Here is an 18,569-nt window from a genome sequence, read left to right as displayed (position 1 = left end):
GTATTGGATACAGTCACGGCTCACTGAGAGATCACGGGTTCAAACCCCGGGGAGGTCCAATCACGATAGGAATAACAGCCACAGTGACCCAAAACAAGCCTGTATAGCCAAGAGCCTGAGGCTTAAAAGAGAATAAAAATGTATTCGTAGCACCGTGATGCTCATCGTGAGCACCACGAATTCTACAACTCTGAATCACAAAACGACAGTCTGTCAAAGGTTGAAATTAATGAGTGGTTGCCGAAAAGGGCAGGTTTGTATGTACCTACATCAAGTTTTTCCCTCAAATGCTTTTAACATACCACTTATTGGATGGGCTTAATTGAAGCCTATCACACGTGGGGCTGGGAAAATTTCATTTTTGATTGTCTGTATGTCTGTCTGTCTGTCCGTATGATATCTCAAAAACGAATCGAACTATAGACTTTAAATTCTGGATGAAGCTTAATTTCTTTATGAGGCACACTGAGTTCGATGGTGATGCATTTCATTCCATGGGATTTGTTGAATTATAGTGAACATTTTTACATAGGTGTTATGAGTAACCGTGATGGCAAATAGAAATCTACAGAATAAATAAATGGTATACAAACGCAGTACACCAATAAGAGATTAAAATATGTGATATACGAGTATTACCACATGTAGCCTAACTATCCCAACTCATACAACATAATTTTATGGCGACTTGGTGTGTAGACTTTTATTATTTAATCACTGTTATGAAACCCAACTTAACTAACAAAACTCGGAATGTACCATGTGACAAAATTTCTCAACAGAGATTTCATCTGCAGACTTATGGCATTTCATTTATAAATAGACAAGAATGAGTTCCATGATGGTGCATGTCCAGCCATGGAATTTGGCTAAGCGTTGTTGAAGCCATCTCTAGAAGGAAATGAGCTATAGATTTTAAAATCTGAATGCAAACTCAACGAAGCTTGTAACGACCTATGTTGTGGCGTACTTATATCTTGTCTTATATGCATATGGAAAAGGTTCTACCGGAAAACCAGGAAGTCGCAATGTAAACTGATTGTATCTATAATCACCAACCGCTCCGAGAGAACATAGCACGCCACCCACTCTTGACTTGACATCGGGGCATCGCCAAGTCCATTCATCTTGAGTACGTAGTACGGCTGGGTGATGATGAATGAAGAGGAACAATGGCCGATGACAAGAGGTAATTGTTGTGACCGCGGGGGACCGACCAGGTCAGCGGTACCGGCCGTGGAGTGTTCTCACACCGACTCTCAACCACCACAACCGACAAGTAAGAGAGGTTCATACCATTACTGAGTACCAAACTTAAGTACGATTAAGAGGGAAGTTATTCTCTTTTTTGGAAATATAACTGTCGATTTGAGTGAGCGGAAATTAAAATATTATCAATTGCAGTGCGTTAAAAAGAATTCTGATTGGGAATTCCCCAAGTTTCAATATTGGGTCTTTTGTTTATTTTTACTTTATACGCCCTATATTATTAACGATACATCATTTTGAAAGTGACATACAAACCAATTAGGTTTACACGCTCAGTTATGTTTAGTGCAGACGAATAACAAATATAAAGTAAAATAATGTCGTATTTTACCAGACGAAGTTAGAGATGATGTCCTCTCCAACACGTAACCTGGAGACCAACGGCTTATAGGTGACTTCCGAACCACCACCAACGGCCGGGCAGGCGGGCTGCTTGCAAGGACAGGATCGCTCAACGGTCACTAATCCAAGCAGCAGCCACGCTCGACGTTGCTTGATTCGGTTATCTCGCGATAACCGCCGTACCCTCTACACTGCGCCATTGGCAAATAGGTAATCAATAAGATATAGAAAGACACAAAAGATAAGAATCAAACCTTTACTGATGTTCAATGCAAAATTTTAACCGAAAAGAACAACGGTTTTGACAGTGAATCAGGTAGCCCCGTATTTAGTCTTACCAAATGAGTTTGTACGGATTCAGACCAAATTTTATTTGCCCCTTTATAAATAAAATTAGTATCATTGTTTGAAATGATGACTTTTTTACTTATCAAGATTTAATTCCTGTTGAAAAATTTATCTGAACGGAGTTTGCTAAACGGTAAAGTTCACGTTCTGGATGTTTCAATGGCTATTTGTCCTAAAATATGTTATTAATATGTATAACGTAGGTATGGTGGGAAGGGATAATTCAACGTGATTGTTGAGTTCTGCTACATTTCAACTTCCACTTAGTGCCGCGTCTGATATCTGAAGCTGTCACAGACTTAACTCCTAGAATCCTAAAGTCCACGTCCATCTGAACAGATCCAAAAACATTGGCGCCGAAGAAGCTCAAAACAAATAAATCGTGATTCGATGTTCATTTTAGTTTATGATAACATCCCAGTTTTACTTTAGCACACAGTATATTAACTCGGTTTTCTACTAAATTTTCTGAGCTTACTAGCCTATTAAACAACTACGAATTATAAAAGGCAAGGCACAACAATCAACTGATGTCTTTTGGCTATCTATGTTTTAAAGATTTTAAATTTTATTTGCGTAATAACTCATATTCCTACTTTAAAATACATTTAAACGAATATATTAACCTGTATTTACAATAAAAATAATTCTTAAACTGGCTACTTCTTAACAGGAGCATTATTACATTGTTCCAGCCAAAGAAGGGCGCTTGGGATGGACTTCACTGATTTGACGACATTAGTTATTGCCGCCATAACTACGAAGTTCCTGCGATAGGTGAATTTTACACCACGAAATTGTGCAAGCATCAAAGTAACCAGTCATTTAAAGCATAAACAATAAATAATAGAAGTACGTTCAACAGCCTAAATAGTCTAGGATCTGATAGCCAATTTGCATTTTATAGCCGCTCAACCCGTACTCAAAAATAAACTGATCATGAGCTGCGCTAATTTTGGGGGAGGTCGAAATGAAAGGGTATCGCAAGGGTTAAAAATATTAAGCGATATTTTTTTCTTACCTTTTTCCAACCTTGATGGACTTAAAACCGACTTCCAGACACATACATAATAATATACTATCACCCTCAGACAAATAGATAAAGAGACTGAAAGTCGCTCAAGATGAGAAATATGATCTAAAAAATTTTATCATTTCATATGTTCAACCCTGTTGATACTCTTTCATTTCGACTTCCATCAATACCAGCGCTGGCGAGAATCAATTTCTGTCTTATGAGAAATTTCTCTATCGGTTCTAAGAATGCACAAACTGTACATGTATCCAATGCAAATTCGAACTCGCCTACTGGATTAAAAGCTTCGTTCTTCCGTCTTGCGCAACCACTTGTTGTGTAAGTAGGTCTCAGTGTGCAGTGCGTCTAATAATTTCTGGTCTCAATTCTCAACTTTACTTTCCTAACCACTGGAGGTCTCAGAGGTTGCCTTATACAATGGAGTGAAGAGAAGGTGCGGGAGTTACTTGGTAAAATAAAGTATTAAAAGTAAACTAAAGTAAAGATGTCTTATTTTACCAGGCGAAGTTAAGGCTAAGAAGCCCTCTCTAACTCTTAAGTTGAGAGTAACCTATGGCACAAGAGCAGTCATTGACACAGTTGAGAGTAACCTAAACCTAATAATATGTTCTGCAGAAGAGGAGATAGTAAAAATTCAAAGCCAAAGAATGTCTTTTTTAACCAGGCGAAATTGGGGCTAAGAAGAACTCTCTAACTGTTAACCTGGGGACCAACGGCTTAAAGGTGACTTCCGAACCACCACCAACGGCTGGGCATCACCAAGGACAGGATCGCTCAGCGGTCAACCATCCAAGCAGCAGCCACGCTCGACGTTGCTTGATCCGGTTACCTTGCGATAACCGTTGTACCCACTACACTGCGCCATTGGTATTTAAAAATCCAACCACTATTTCCTATTCCTTCCATAGTATCATCCTATTTCCCGTGTTTGCTTCGGTTTATGTTGTTAGCAAAGTACAAAAACTAGAAGCGAACTGATAACACCAAAGAGAAGAGCCGCAGAGGGTGAGATATGCTCGGGAAGAAACTGTGATCGACGGGACAATAGATGGCTCGTGTAAGCGTTGCCATATTAACTGTGTCATTTCCGTTTGCGGGATAGAGGGGCGGGACGTGTCACAATTATAAACAAAGGTGGGCGAGCGCAGCGCGTAGGCCCTCGTGTTTATGCCTTAAAAGACGCGTAAACCTGAATCATATCGTGACGTCACTTACAGTAGCCCCTCCTTTCAGGGCACCTTTACTGGCCCCACTGCTGTGTGGGATTCAGCACGATGTGTGGAGTCAAATTGACACGTAAAACACGATGGATGCTTTTTCACCGTCCGCCATTTCAGTTGAAGGAAGGACACGGTTTTTAGAATACTCCTTCTTCAACACGTTGAGAAAGGAGAATACAATACAGTACGAAATAGGTAGTCAAAAGTTGTACATAATTGGATGAAGAAGATGACATAGAGTAGGAAAGAAATAAAAACCAATTTATTCCGGCAAAGCTTTTCTAGTACATATGTTCAATACGTCCCCAGATAAGCAAACACTTTTGAAATATTTCGATGCTCTCTTCATGAAAACCAAAAGTCCAGTTTTTTAAAATCTCTCGAAGGTATAGTTTTAATCGCTTACGTCACATTTTGAGATTTTTACGGATATAAATTGTGTCACGTGGTCATAAAAATCAGTAAAGGAATAAGTCTTAGCGTTGGGTCTTTTGTTTTATTTTCAGTTTTCACGCCCTATGTATTAGGTTTAATAAGAATGCAAAGTTTTTTTTAGAAATTTTCATCTTTGAGCTTATAAATTCCAAATATATGTATAATTATATTTGACTTCAGTATACGTGATAAGATTTTCCAAAATTTAAATATATGATTTTTGGATTGAGTGGAGACTACTCGTCATATATTATTGTGGGCGTTAGTTAACACGTTGTATTATCTAAGACAACTCTAGTATATAATAAAATTGTTCTCTGTTGTTTAAATCATCAATTATATGTACTATAACTCTATAACTACATAGATGTTTTGTATTTATAATCTAATTTATAAATCCGAAGTAAATAACATTTACATTATATCTCACAACAAAAACGGTAAAACATCATTTTGTGTTACTCATACAATTGTATCTTATGTAAATGTTACGATATTTATGTGATTGGTGACAGTTTTATAACTCAATGATTGTATGTGATGTACAGTTAGATGTTGCTAGTTTTTAGTTTAATTGCATGCAATTTCGGTATAGTCTACTGCGTGATACGGCAGTGTGAGTACAATAAGCAGTTCCTATTATAACCACTAAACTGCTACACACATTACTGAGTAATTTACAGCCGTAGTTCCCTCAGTTCAAAAGACGGATTAATACGATTTGTAATATTGTGCTCAATAAAACGTTTTGAATTTCACCAGGAGAGTTCACTTCTGGCTGGTTTACATCTTCCAGTTGAACCCACAGTGATTACAGCAGAAACCGATGTGTAACTTAAATCTGGGCAACCTTATGGATGTCCAGGAGCGGCACATCACTAACCGCAAATTGTCGAGATACTGAGGTGCAAGGGTAATTCGATAGGTCTAGTCTACTGCGGGAGATGGCTGTTTGGGTTACTGGGGTTTGTCCCCTAAGAGTCAAAGGTTTTGTCAGCTTAGACATAAGGGTGTGCTACCCCCTGCCTGCTTTGATTGGAGGGACTGGTTCAGAGCTGGCCTCTCCTTCTTACCTTACCCATCCAAAATATCCTGTCACTCCGGAACTAGCAAACAGGTCCTTATAGCACTAGATTACATTTTCTTGTTCTTAGATAGAAAAAAACATGTTAAATGTGCCATGCTTATTTAGTTTGATTTCCATGACACGCTTTTGCGATTTACCTACTTCCATTTTGCTATTAATTTTACTTATATTTTTTACAGTTTTATAGTTATTGATTTTTTAATTGCCTATTATACGCCGTAGGTCAAAATTACGATATTCATTATTATTAATGACTGGATACCATATCCTGCTATAAAATTTACACAATTCACTGATAGCCATAATCTGTGGGAGAAATAGATAAACTATTTTACTTAACTATGTATCTTCATTTTTAAAATTGCCAACATTATATGGAAACAATGCAAGGAAATAATGATAGGCAAGGAGATCATGTTGTTTGATCTGTGGGTGAAATAGATAAACTATTTTACTTAACGATGTATCTTCATTTTTAAAATTGCCAACAATATTTGGAAACAACGCAAGGAAATAATGATAGGCAATGAGATCATGTTGTTTGATCTGTGGGAGAATTAGATAAACTATTTTACTTAACGACGTATCTTCATTTTTTAAATTGCCAACAATATTTGGAAACAACGCAAGGAAATAGTGATAGGCAAGGAGATCATGTTATTTGATCTGTGGGAGAAATAGATAAACTATTTTACTTAACGATGTATCTTCATTTTTAAAATTGCCAACAATATATGGAAACAACGCAAGGAAATAATGATAGGCAGGAGATCATGTTGTTTGATCATAAAAACTTATCAGTTTTTTATTCAGCTCATTTCTTCAGAATAACTTAGGAACCGAAAGTAAATTTGTACTGTATAAGTACACAACCTGGGTTTTCTTGTCGCCAAACGGGCTAGCTTTTGATGAGGTCGAAACGAAAAGGTATCAAAAGGGTTGAAAATACCAAACAATAATTTTTTCTCAGCTCATAGTTTTTCTTCCTTGATACATTTAAAATCAGCTGTAAGACACGTAAATGTACGTCAAATTGGCCTCGGCTATCCTTATAAAACCCTTGAAACAGGAGGTTTTCCAGTATCTTTGTCTAGTCGTCTTGACAGTGATATATCTAAAATTTTAGTGTCCAACAGCTGGTTTTAAGTGAGTCAAGCTACAAGAAGTACTATGTGATAAATAAGTATAGTTTTACATTTTTAACCCTTTCGCTGCCCTCCCAATTCGACCTCTACCAAAATTAGTTGGGGCTGATAATCGATCTCATATTTAGGAAGAATATCTCTATTGATTTCAAGGAAAGCCAGGTTGTGTGGCTCACGGCTCCTATAGTAGAAGGTCGAGTGGATTTTCTAGCTCTCCACAGCTTCTGCAGTTGTTTTCATCTTACTTTATTAAGTGTTTTTTTATTAAGTGCATGTTTCTGAGTCAGTAAAGTTGTCACACAACATTGTGATTCCTGACTTACCGCGTCACAACGCTTTGTTTATTTTAACCTAGGTTATAATTATGTGTTAGGTTAGTTATTTACCTGAAGAAGAGATCAGACTGCAGATATCGAAACGTAGTAATGCTGATTTCTTGTATCACTGAACGATGGCAAATGTCCGGAAAATCCTGTTTCCTTCACATCTTACTTTAACTACAAATTCCATACCAATCTGTCAGGCATGCCTAGACATTATTTTTCTAAAGCACTACAGAGTTAAAACATTCCAAAAACTTTAAACTGTTCAGGCTCGCATAAGGTATTCAGGTTCCCTTATCGAAATCGTAAAACCATTCTTGTTTCATAGTAGCCTACATTGTGTATCAGGTACAACTTTAGGCCAAAGTGTTTCGTACACGACTATTGCATTTGAATTTATCTACATGTGTTCTGTGGTATTTCATGTACAACATCATGCTACACGTGCCCTCTAACTGTTGAGATTGCAAAATATATATGTTACACAATAGCATTGCAGAGGAGTTAGGCTTATTTCTTCAATACTGTAACTCTTGATCAACTTTCTCTTCTCTGTCGTGTTAACAAGTCATTCTTAACCTACACAGGTTGGCCAACTTAAGAAGTTAACACACGTCATTGATGATTATAACTTTGTAAACTGCAACTATGTCATTATGACCATGTAGAGGAAGCGTAATATTGAAGAGTGTATTCCGCATCATGAGTAAATTACCATGAATCAGGAATGTAATTAGTGCTGATTCACTCATTTAATTACTTCCAGTCAGCGAATGTTGTCTGTAATCATAGTCTTCTTTTCTTAATGTTTTTCTTGTTAATGTTCCCATAACATGTCTAACACTATCTTCAAAAAGTCTTTAATCCAATATTTTCCAATAAATTACGTTTTATCTCTTTGAAAAATATTGAATATTTCTTTCTTACTTGGATTTTGAGAATTGTTAGAAGTGACGAATGTTGCGATATGTGAAAATCAGCTATTATGACCTTATTATAACTATTATGATCAGGTACAGGAACTGTAATGTTGTAATGTTGAAGAGTGTATTCCGCATCATGAGCAAATTACCATGAATCAGGAATGTAATTAGTGTTGATTCACTTATTTAATTACTTCCAGTCAGCGAATCTTGTCGGTCGTCATAGTTTTTTCCCGATTTTTCTTTAGTTCAAGTTCCTATGACACGTCTAATGTTATCTTCATAACGTCTTTGATCCAATATTTCCCAATACATTACGTTTTATCTCTTTGAAAAAATATTTAATATTTCTTTCTTACTTGGATTTTGAGAATTGTTGGAAGTGAGGAATGTTGCGATACGTTAAAATCAGCATTGTATAATTTAGCATTTTTAGCCTTCTGGTTTTATCCAGCAGGTGTTTATGATCATGGAATAAAATAAATCGGTTATGAAGAAAATAACACTACTTCCTTGCGCAGAAATCTGTAAAATTCTCAAGACCTATATTATCAGAAGAATTATTAAAAGACAATATTTTTTATCGTGAAATTGTTAGAAAAATAGTATTCAAGATCAGAAATAGTGATTTTTATGCTTTTGGTAAAATCAGCGGTTGACCTCGAAGAATGTTCCAGATGATATACGGAGGTAAATATTATTTTGATGGACGTCTACACGAACAACACGTTGGACAAAAATTATAGTTGGAGGATACGATACGAAGACTGTTATGAGTGTAAAACTGATGATTGACATTATAGCAGCTGGGGGCCCTGCGGCCGCTAGAGAAACCACGGTAGGGCGCGGCGACCTCAACTTTATAACGTTGTTTTACTACACATTAACTTATTAAATTAAAAATTAATGTTTCTTGATGAAAATAACCACCATATCGAGAGGCCCTCCATCAATCCTAACGATATGACAGGGAACCGTTCTCCGAGAGGGTTAATAACTGTCCGGAGGTTGGCCGGACTGTAATGATGATGCGCACCAGGCGAAACTGGGAGTGCAGGCGCTCATTAATTAGTTTCGTTTTGCATTCGGCCGCCGGCCTGGTACCGGAGTAATAATTATAGGTGCTTGCGTTCTATCCGAACTGGGCGAGCCCCTCCCGAATATTCTAATTAGCCCGATGCAGCTCGCTCTAGCCGGGTATAAATAATGCAATGCAGCTAGGCCAGGCCGTATAAGTGCGGTGTATTGAATGCGGCCGATAGCCTAGTGTGGTGCGCTCAGCATATCGCGGTAAATTGCCCCCATACATCACCGGACAATGTGGAGTCGGCCCCGCCGTACCTAGCTAGACCGTCCTGTAGAGGGCACGTTAATTGTGGAACAGGATTCAGCTCTGTTATCGCTAGGATATGGCTGATAAGCGCGTGTGATGTGGTCCGGGAAACCTAAGGTGAGAAGCGAAAAATCCGGCACTGTCCTAAACTGGAGATGGGACAAATCGATCCAACAAACCAAAGAGGAGCGTGAAACGAACGTAGTTATAATCATAGTAAAACGAATATAAAAGCAAAAGACTTATGATGGTAAAAATATTGCAAAATGTTTTATAACATACAGTCATAACATTCAAAATAATCTAAAAAATTACTTTTTATGTAACTCATGTAACATTTTGTTGCAATAAACAAGTAAAAGTAATTTACCAAGCTATATTTCGATCCTAACATACGAGAAAGATGTATTTTCTTTTGACGTGACAACGTCTTAAATTAGGTTGCGGCTCGGAGTCACTCATGAAAAAGTGTAACGCCCGGTAACGTTACGATGCCCGTCCAGTGGGTCCGCCGCAAGGGATCCGCGCGGGATAAAGCAGATAACTGTGGGTCGGCCGCACGGGATAAAGCAGATAACTATGTTTTATTCGTGAAAATGTGGAGTGCTTAGATTCGTCATTTACAACAACTACAACAATAAAGGTAAATAATTGTACACTGATATTTCATTATCGTAAACTATGATTGATTGATTAATTGTTAGATTGACACAAAAGTTGAGAAACTGAGTTTATAGGTTATGTCATACTATTGACAAATGTTGATAGTGTTAAGTAAATTATTAGTTTAAATCACTCTGCAATCAATCGTAATTCAGTCGATTGAGAAGAAACAAGGCGTATTGCTAGTCAAACATTTAAAATAACAAATTATAACCTCTAACCTGTCATAACAGTGCGACCAAACAAACGAACTAAACCGACCAATCACCACGCGCGGAGTTAGAATTTAACTGTGTTTAGCAAGAATTTCAAATTCCAATTTTAGTAAATGTTTTATTCAACTTTACCATTTACAATAACAAATTTTAATTAATTTCAAATTATGTACAATGTTTTAGTAAACAAAATATATTTCTATAGTTAAAATTTGTGCAATTCTTATTTTCATTCAATTCCTTGTTCCTATTGTGCAATTTAATAATATTCATATCAATAAATTTCTACCGAGAAAAAAGACGTTGTCACGTAAAATCTTCGCCCGTAAAACCGACTTTACAGACAACCATATTTTTTTTTTTATAGCACCTTATGCGTTCAATAACACTTTTTTGTTTTTTAAGTTTTCATGAATGTCTATTCATGTTTATAGTTTATGGTAATATTTGTATACTTAAATATAAAAGATGTACATAGTGTAAATTTTAAATTGGTTGCCATATTTTTGAGCGTATACAAGGCAAATGACTACTCAAAATTACAATGCTGTAGCTCAATTCATTCTCGACTTACGAACGTTTAGTAAAAAAAAAAAAACGCCATATACAGTTGCAAAACAGTACGATGTGGGCGATCCTTAAAAACGATGTCTCTTTTTTTAATGAAAATGGAATGCTTTCACGAAAGTTGTTGCTACAGTTCAGTAACACCCTGTATATTTTATAACTTTCTGTGAGGAGGCAAGGCAATGCCTATTAACCATATCAGTCCATTACTGAACAAACCACTCCAATGAAGGACGATTGCTGTAGCACGCGTCTCCAAGATCCTCCCTGGACGCCCCAGTGGCCCCAGGCCAACATCAATCTCCAGGGGGGCGGAGGCCTCTTGTGTGGCGAGCCTACCCTTCCTGCCGAGGCTAATTGTCGCTTCTCACGACCTCTCAGACCTAATTGTTCGGTGACAGTTGGGGTGGTCGTCACGCCGCTCACACGTTCACACGTCGCTTGTGACCGCATCCAACTTCGATTATCCAAAAAGAATCTTCCTTTATCGAGGAAGGCATAATTTTATGTGTTTTAGTTAAAACTTGTAATCTAGCTGTGGTAGGAAGGGTTGAGTCAATTTGAACATTCAGATTAGCAGTTCACCTTTCGTTTAGTGCAGCGTCTAGTATCTGGCGCTGTGTCAGACTTGACTCCTGGAATCTGGAGTCATGTTCGTCTGAAGAGATCCAAAGAAAGTCGGCGACGAAGAAGCTTAAAACGAACCTTTTCATCGTTTCAACATCAGAGACACCTTTACAAATAGGTGAAATGGCAGTCTCATTGTCTCATCAGGTACACAATTGAGTGCACTCCAATGTTTCTGACACGATCTGTGGAGCAATCGAATTTTCTGCACATAGCGTAGCTATGGTAGGAAGGGTTGATTCAATTTGAATGGTAAGTTTAGCTCCAGTTAATAAAAGGAAGGTGAAATGGAGTCAAACTCAACATTCGAATTCAATCAACCTTTCCTACGATAGCTATGTTATGTGTAATAGGCATCCGTTGGGCAGATCGGGACTAACACTTAGGATAAAAAAATGTTGGTTAGGTTCTTAAAAAACAAGTTTTTATTGAAATTGATATTGATATTAAAAATAAAATGGCAGTCTCATTGTCTGATCAGTTGCACAACTGAGTGCACTACGGTTTCTGACACGATTTCTAAGCACGGTGGAGCAATCGAGTTTTCTGCACATAACTTAGCCATCGTAAGAAGGGTTAATTCAATTTGAATGTTGAGTTTAGCTCCAGTTCAACTTTATTTTAGTACAGCGTCCGGTATCTGACGTTGTCTGAGCTTTTACTCCTGGAATCTGTAGTCATGTCCGTCTGAAGAGATCCAAAGAAAGTTGGTGACGAAGAAGCTTAAAACGAACCTTTACTTCTTTTCGTCATCAGAGACACCTTTAAATATATGGAATGGCAGTCTCATTGTATTATCAGGTGCACAATTGAGTGCACTAAGATGTTTCTGACAAGATCTCTAAGCACTGTGAAGCAATCGAGTTTTCTATACATAACGTAGCTGTGATAGGAAGGGTTCATTCAATTTGAATGTTGCGTTTAGCTCTAGTTCACTTTTCTTTAAGTGCAGCGTCTGGTATCTGACACTGTTTCAGACTTGACTCCTGGAATCTTGAGTCATGTCCGCCTGAAGAGATCCAAAGAAAGTTGGCGACGAAGAAGCTTAAAACGAACCTTTTCATATTTTCGACATCAGAGACACCTTTAAATAGGTGAAATGGCAGTCTCATTGTCTCATCAGGTACACAATTGAGTGCACTCCAATGTTTCTGACACGATCTGTGGAGCAATCGAATTTTCTGCACATAACGTAGCTATGGTAGGAAGGGTTGATTCAGTTTGAATTGTAAGTTTAGCTCCAGTTCACCTTCCTTTTCCAATTTTCAACTTTTAATCGTTATTATTATTACATCTCCGGTATGAATTTGAAGAACACAACTTCTATAATAGCTCTAAAACAGTGATTGGAACGCATTAAAAAACCTGGCTTCCAAATTTTTAGAACAGCATATGATGTAACAAATTCTGCAAGTGTCCAATTTATATTTTCTTAAGATGGTACTAGCTGCCGGCCGCGCTTCTTAGGCTTAGTATTTTAACATGGGTTCAAGTTTAGAACTGCATTACAAATAGGGTCTCTCTTATCCATAATTATGTCGCTTTATTAACTTATATTTCACTGTCTCCATGCTAATGTATTGTAAAATATACAAAATTATTTCTTACCACTAATGGTGTATAATAAATTCAAAATTAATATAGAATAAAAAATAATTTTGAATTGTGTCTATCTATTGCATTACATATCTTTCATAGTATTTTATATTACGAGGAATTTTAGATTGACGAACAAAATGTTTGCATCCCTTGTGGGGATCGAACCCACGACCTTTGGATTAGAAGTCCAACGCGCTATCCTCTGCGCCAAAGGGACTATGTAATGCATTTACGTCAAATTACTCACGGGCTGGTCCTAGGTGAAAATAAAAAAATTTACAATTTATATTATTACAAATTAATTAATTAGACTCAAAATAACAAAAATAGTAATTATTACATTAAAAAAACTAATAATTTTAAAACCGAATTAGTCTCCTATTTAAATCAGAAAATTTTAAACGAATAATATAAAAAAATTGGCTATTAACAACATAATATTTTAAAATGCTAACGTCTATTTTTAGCTACGTTTACCTATTTCAACATTGACAATAAAGCCTATAAACTAGCCTAAACATGAAATTTTCTGTAAAATATTCTAGCGTTTTTTAAATGTATTATATATATTATTATTCTGCTTAAGTCTATACAGACACAAACTAAATTTTTTTAAAGTCCTAGACTAACCTTTATGTTCTATTAACATCATATGCACACGTCTTTCTTTGTTTCCCTGTATTATGTTATTTTACATATTTTTCAGTATTTTATAGAAAAATTTAAAACTATAAAGACACTTATAGTGTTAAAACGATGTTTTGAAAATAATGTTTTCCTTTAAATGAGAAAGCTTTAACAGAAACACAAAACTCGCTTTAACAAAAAAATCCGTAACAACTGAATGATTTATGAATATATTAGAATAAAACCCATTTCCTTGGAAGGATTTGACATTAAACGAGCTCATCTAAGATAATCTAGAAAGTAAGGTTTCTATAAAAATCAAATAAACGGATAAAATGCTGTCTGTTGACACGCGCATGCGCACGCGTGCACGCACTCGCACGAGTGTTGCTTATGCAAGCAGCAGTAATAACCTAATTTCCCTACCCTGTTAGCTGTTAACCACAGTCGTACCACCAGTAGGTTTTCAAATAAAACTAAAACCACTTTGTGCTTGCTTTGTGTTTCAACATTTAGGTTGACGAAGTTTATAAATCATAGCTGTGAATTTGTGCGTAACTCATGTAATTTTATCTCCTTCGCGCCCGTAAAAATCTGCATTGTGTTTGAGGTTATGTAATTGTATTTGTACATGAGTGTTAGTAGTTCATAAAAGTATCGCGCTGGCGATAACAGAAACAACAAAAATATCTTTATCTCTTTCAATACCGATAATTGATATCTAGATCCTTTTTTGTGCTTTAATAGTGCTCTAAGAACAGTAACGGTCTGTGTAGTACATTTGATAAGCTCACTTAAATGACTACATGAATACGAATTATTATTCAAAAGCTATTAAAATGTTGTTTAAACCTGAGCTACGCTTTATGTAAATGTCAAATTCACGTCTTCACTAAATCATATAAGTGAAGTTACGTATCGATTACTAAATTAAATATTAATGTGCGAGTTATGACCGAGAACACATCTCTACGTTATGTAACAATATTATTTAAAGGTCAAATCGGTTTAAGGTCGAGTAACTTTACAAGGTCAAGTAAAACTGACCTTTCTGCAGATCCAATATTTATAAGGTAACGGTAATGTTTAGCGCCCACAACCCTATTATATTTTAGAGTTTATCTTTTATCAGAATCTTCAGTAAATGACCTTTCCCAAGGCGCTCGACTTGCCTAAGTAGGTAGTCAAGCGTTAAATCAGGAACCTCGAGTAAATTATCAATTTCATAGCCTATGTCTAATTTGTCAAATACTATGTATTTTAAAGAAAAATCCTTCTTAAAAGTGAGTGTAATGAATGAAATGAAGAAGTGTAGCCGTTTTATAAACGAATATATACTATTTTTAGTCATCAATAATCCAATAAACAACGAAGAGCATATAAATTTTTATGCGGGTTCCAAACCATGGAAGATTTGGTTTCATCTATATAATAAGTAGTGAGCTACGTTGATAGGCTTATCATTGGCAGTTGTTGACATTCTGTTTCTTCGACGAATTCTTATTCAACCGTGATATGAACCAATCAATAAATAGTTATGTAATCATCAATGATGATGACGCGAGTGTAAACTGATCACATTGGAAGGACGGTTCGGCATACCCTAACCTCAATCTGTCCTCAAAACGTCCCTCAAAGCTAAAACTTTTCAACTTTTTTAACAATTTATAACAAGTAACCATGAAATAGTTTTAAAGAAGCATGATTCTATTTAGCATAAACGAGCCTTTTTACTCTTCCTGAAGCGTTAACCCATGTACATAATACTGTATTAAAAATATTTCACTTTTTTTATCTTCATCCATTTTTATTTTGACCTTATTATAAAATGGTCCAAATTGCCTTTTTTAAATGTCCGTAATTTCACTGGAGTGATCAAGAAATTTGTGTTCTCCTTTTTTATATTTAGGGAAGTTATTAACATAAATCATATTTTACCAAACCCAAAACCGATTCGCTCTCTTTAAAGTCCAAACACATTCTCCTTGCAATAACAATTATTGTTAGATCGTTTTCAGTAGGCTTGTATCTAAATAATTAAATTTATTTTGTATGTATTATTTTTCATTTTAATCCACTACCAGCCCGAGAGTAATTTGATTAAAATTGTACACATAGTCCCTTTGGCGCAGAGGATAGCGCGTTGGACTTCTAATCCAAAGGTCGTGGGTTCGATCCCCACAAGGGATGCACAACTTTTTGTATGTAATGTACGGTTACTTCAATATAAACAGTGCGATGATAGATCTGTGAATCAGTAACATAGATAATTCAACATGGAATTATTTGTCAACATTTTTATTAAAAATATTCAATTTTTTATTTACAATTTCAATTTTTATTTTTTATTTTGCTGGATTATTGTTCACAATGTTGATTGTTTAATTAACTGGCCTACAGTAGTGAGCCTTTGACTTTACTTTTATACAGTATAAGTATAGCAGCTTATTATTATAAATAAATAATAATAAATAAATAGTAATACAAAGGCAAAAATAAACTGTTTAAAATTACTCAATTACAAATTACATTTCACTAACCATTGTAATCTGCTGATCTATAATTAGATGCCTTTTGAAATTTTTTTTATTAATTAAATTATTGATAAAACAGATAAAAAAATATTGTTCGTACATTAAAAAACGCCAGCCATTAAACAGCAAAAATGTTGTACGAATTTATTTTCGAACTATTAATCCATTTTTCATTTTAGATTTGAAGATACTAGCCTCACATGAAATATATCTTTTGTTGTGCCAAAATTAGGAATGGCGTTCCAATTATTACTGACAAATATGTTGTTATTGTACCTCACAATATTGTGAACCACCTGCGATTCTACGTTAAAAAATCTACGTTTACTTCGAAAAATAATGATTGGGTTCTGGGAGTTGTTTGTTTAACAATGACTAAAATAAAACCTATATTTACGTTTATACTGGGTGTCCCAAAATTACAGGACCAAACTTCACCAAATCGTTCAGGAGGTCAAACTGAACGAAAAAATGAGATATAATGTATAGTACTATCTAGCTTCGTTTACCTCAGATCGGCCATTTTGTTTTTTACATACAAGTAATTTTATTTTCAATACGGGTTTACCGATTTTGTTGAAACTTGGCATAAATATTATAAACATGAACATAAGTTGTAAAAAAAATTTTGTTTAAATCTTATGTGTATTTTCAAAATGGCGGCCATTTAAAATATTAAAACCTAAATAATTTGAAAACCAACCGTTTTTTAATGGCCGCCATTTTGAAAATATACATAAGATTAAAAAAAATATATTTTTTTTACAACTTATGTTCATGTTTATAATATTTGTGCTAAGTTTCAACAAAATTGGTAAACCCGTATTAAAAATAAAATTACTTGTATGTAAAGAACAAAATGGCCGATCTAAGGTAAACGAAGCAAGATAGGACTATACATTATATAACATTTTTCGTTCAGTTTGACCTCCTGAACAATTTGGTGAAGTTTGGTCCTGTAATTTTGGGACACCCAGTATATACCTCTATATATACCTATATTTATATACGTTTTAAGTATCCAATATTTTTACTATTGACCGAACATTTTAAAAATTACTCGTGTAAAACAAATTATTGCTCTTTTCAAAGACACAGTGAGCATAAAAAGAACGAGAATTCCAATACATGGTAAGAGGAGGAAAGTAAAACCTCAAAAATGTCAATATCTACTTTTTAACACTGTCATGGAGGTCTTGCATATGAGTATGAAATCAACTCATGAAGTGATTGAATTCTTAATAACCACGACCATTAAAGTTTAGCTTAGATATTTAACCTAGCATTTGTAAAGTAAGTTATGATGTAACCACCAGAAACCCTGCACTATATCGCGTACCATATATTTTCTTTTTTGTGAAGACGTTTTTGCATCATTACTTTTATGATATTAATTAAATTTATCGAATCCGGGAAGAACACGAGATAGTATTTAAAATTGTTCTCTAAAGCTGATGTGAAAAAACATATTTTTATATTTATAGATAATCCGAAAATTTTACGGAAATTTACGTTTCGTAGAGAAACTGAAACACTAGCATAGTGGTGGGCTGAGTTACAGTGGTGATTCAGGCATTAATCTTGTCACGTCTCTTGGAACATAACTTGTCATGTTACTCTCACTTATTTACTTACAAAAGTGGTGTAAATATCTTTTTTGTTTTCCTTTCACTATATCGGACTTTCTCTAATACAGCAATAAATTACAAAATCGATCGAAAAAAGAAACGGCGTTTTTAAAACGTAAATTCATTTTATCTGTGAGAACAGTATATATATATATATATACAATTTACTGTTCTCACTGATTTAAATTGAAAATATAAATACCTTTCAATGTATATGTATTGAAAAGCGAAGTAAATGTTTTTAACATCTACATTGGTTTGGTCGTTTTGCTCTTGTACGAGAAATATTTGCGTAAAATCGCAACTCGTTCACAAATTAATTGTTTCAAAATATCAAACTCAACGAAAATTTCACGCCAGAATAATCACAAAGTTTCAATACTTGTAATAAAGTTGTGAAATAATCTCAGTTTTTTTTTATTGTATACAATGCTCCTGTATAAAAATCTGCTGAAAATGACAACTGGCTACAGAGTTTTTTTTGTTGCGTATGTATTGCATTGCTCTTTAACTGTAATACTTAAGTACTTTTTAGTATTATCTTTTAAATATTTATATTGCACATCAGTGTTTTTTATTTCTTGTTAGCATATTTAGTTTCACTCTATCAAAAATGCGGATGACTAAAATAAGAAAAATGTATAGTTT

At 35.1% G+C, this 18,569-nt stretch overlaps 1 protein-coding gene and 2 non-coding genes across 3 annotated transcripts in view; 1 reads left to right on the top strand and 2 right to left on the bottom strand.

Moving 5' to 3' along the window:
* The window catches only part of LOC124353117 (early growth response protein 1-B), a 310,807-nt gene that overhangs the window by 270,738 nt on the left and 21,500 nt on the right, over positions 1–18,569 (bottom strand). The window lies entirely within an intron of this gene.
* On the bottom strand, positions 13,277–13,349 carry Trnar-ucu. Its single transcript has one exon. It is a non-coding gene; the product is annotated as a tRNA-Arg (tRNA).
* Positions 15,877–15,949, top strand: Trnar-ucu. Its single transcript has one exon. It is a non-coding gene; the product is annotated as a tRNA-Arg (tRNA).

This window comes from Homalodisca vitripennis, chromosome 1 (assembly GCF_021130785.1).
Source record: "Homalodisca vitripennis isolate AUS2020 chromosome 1, UT_GWSS_2.1, whole genome shotgun sequence".
NCBI classification, from domain to species: Eukaryota; Metazoa; Arthropoda; class Insecta; order Hemiptera; family Cicadellidae; genus Homalodisca; species Homalodisca vitripennis.
The sequence above is the reverse complement of the archived record's forward strand: the minus strand, read 5'-3'. Positions and strand labels throughout refer to the sequence as shown.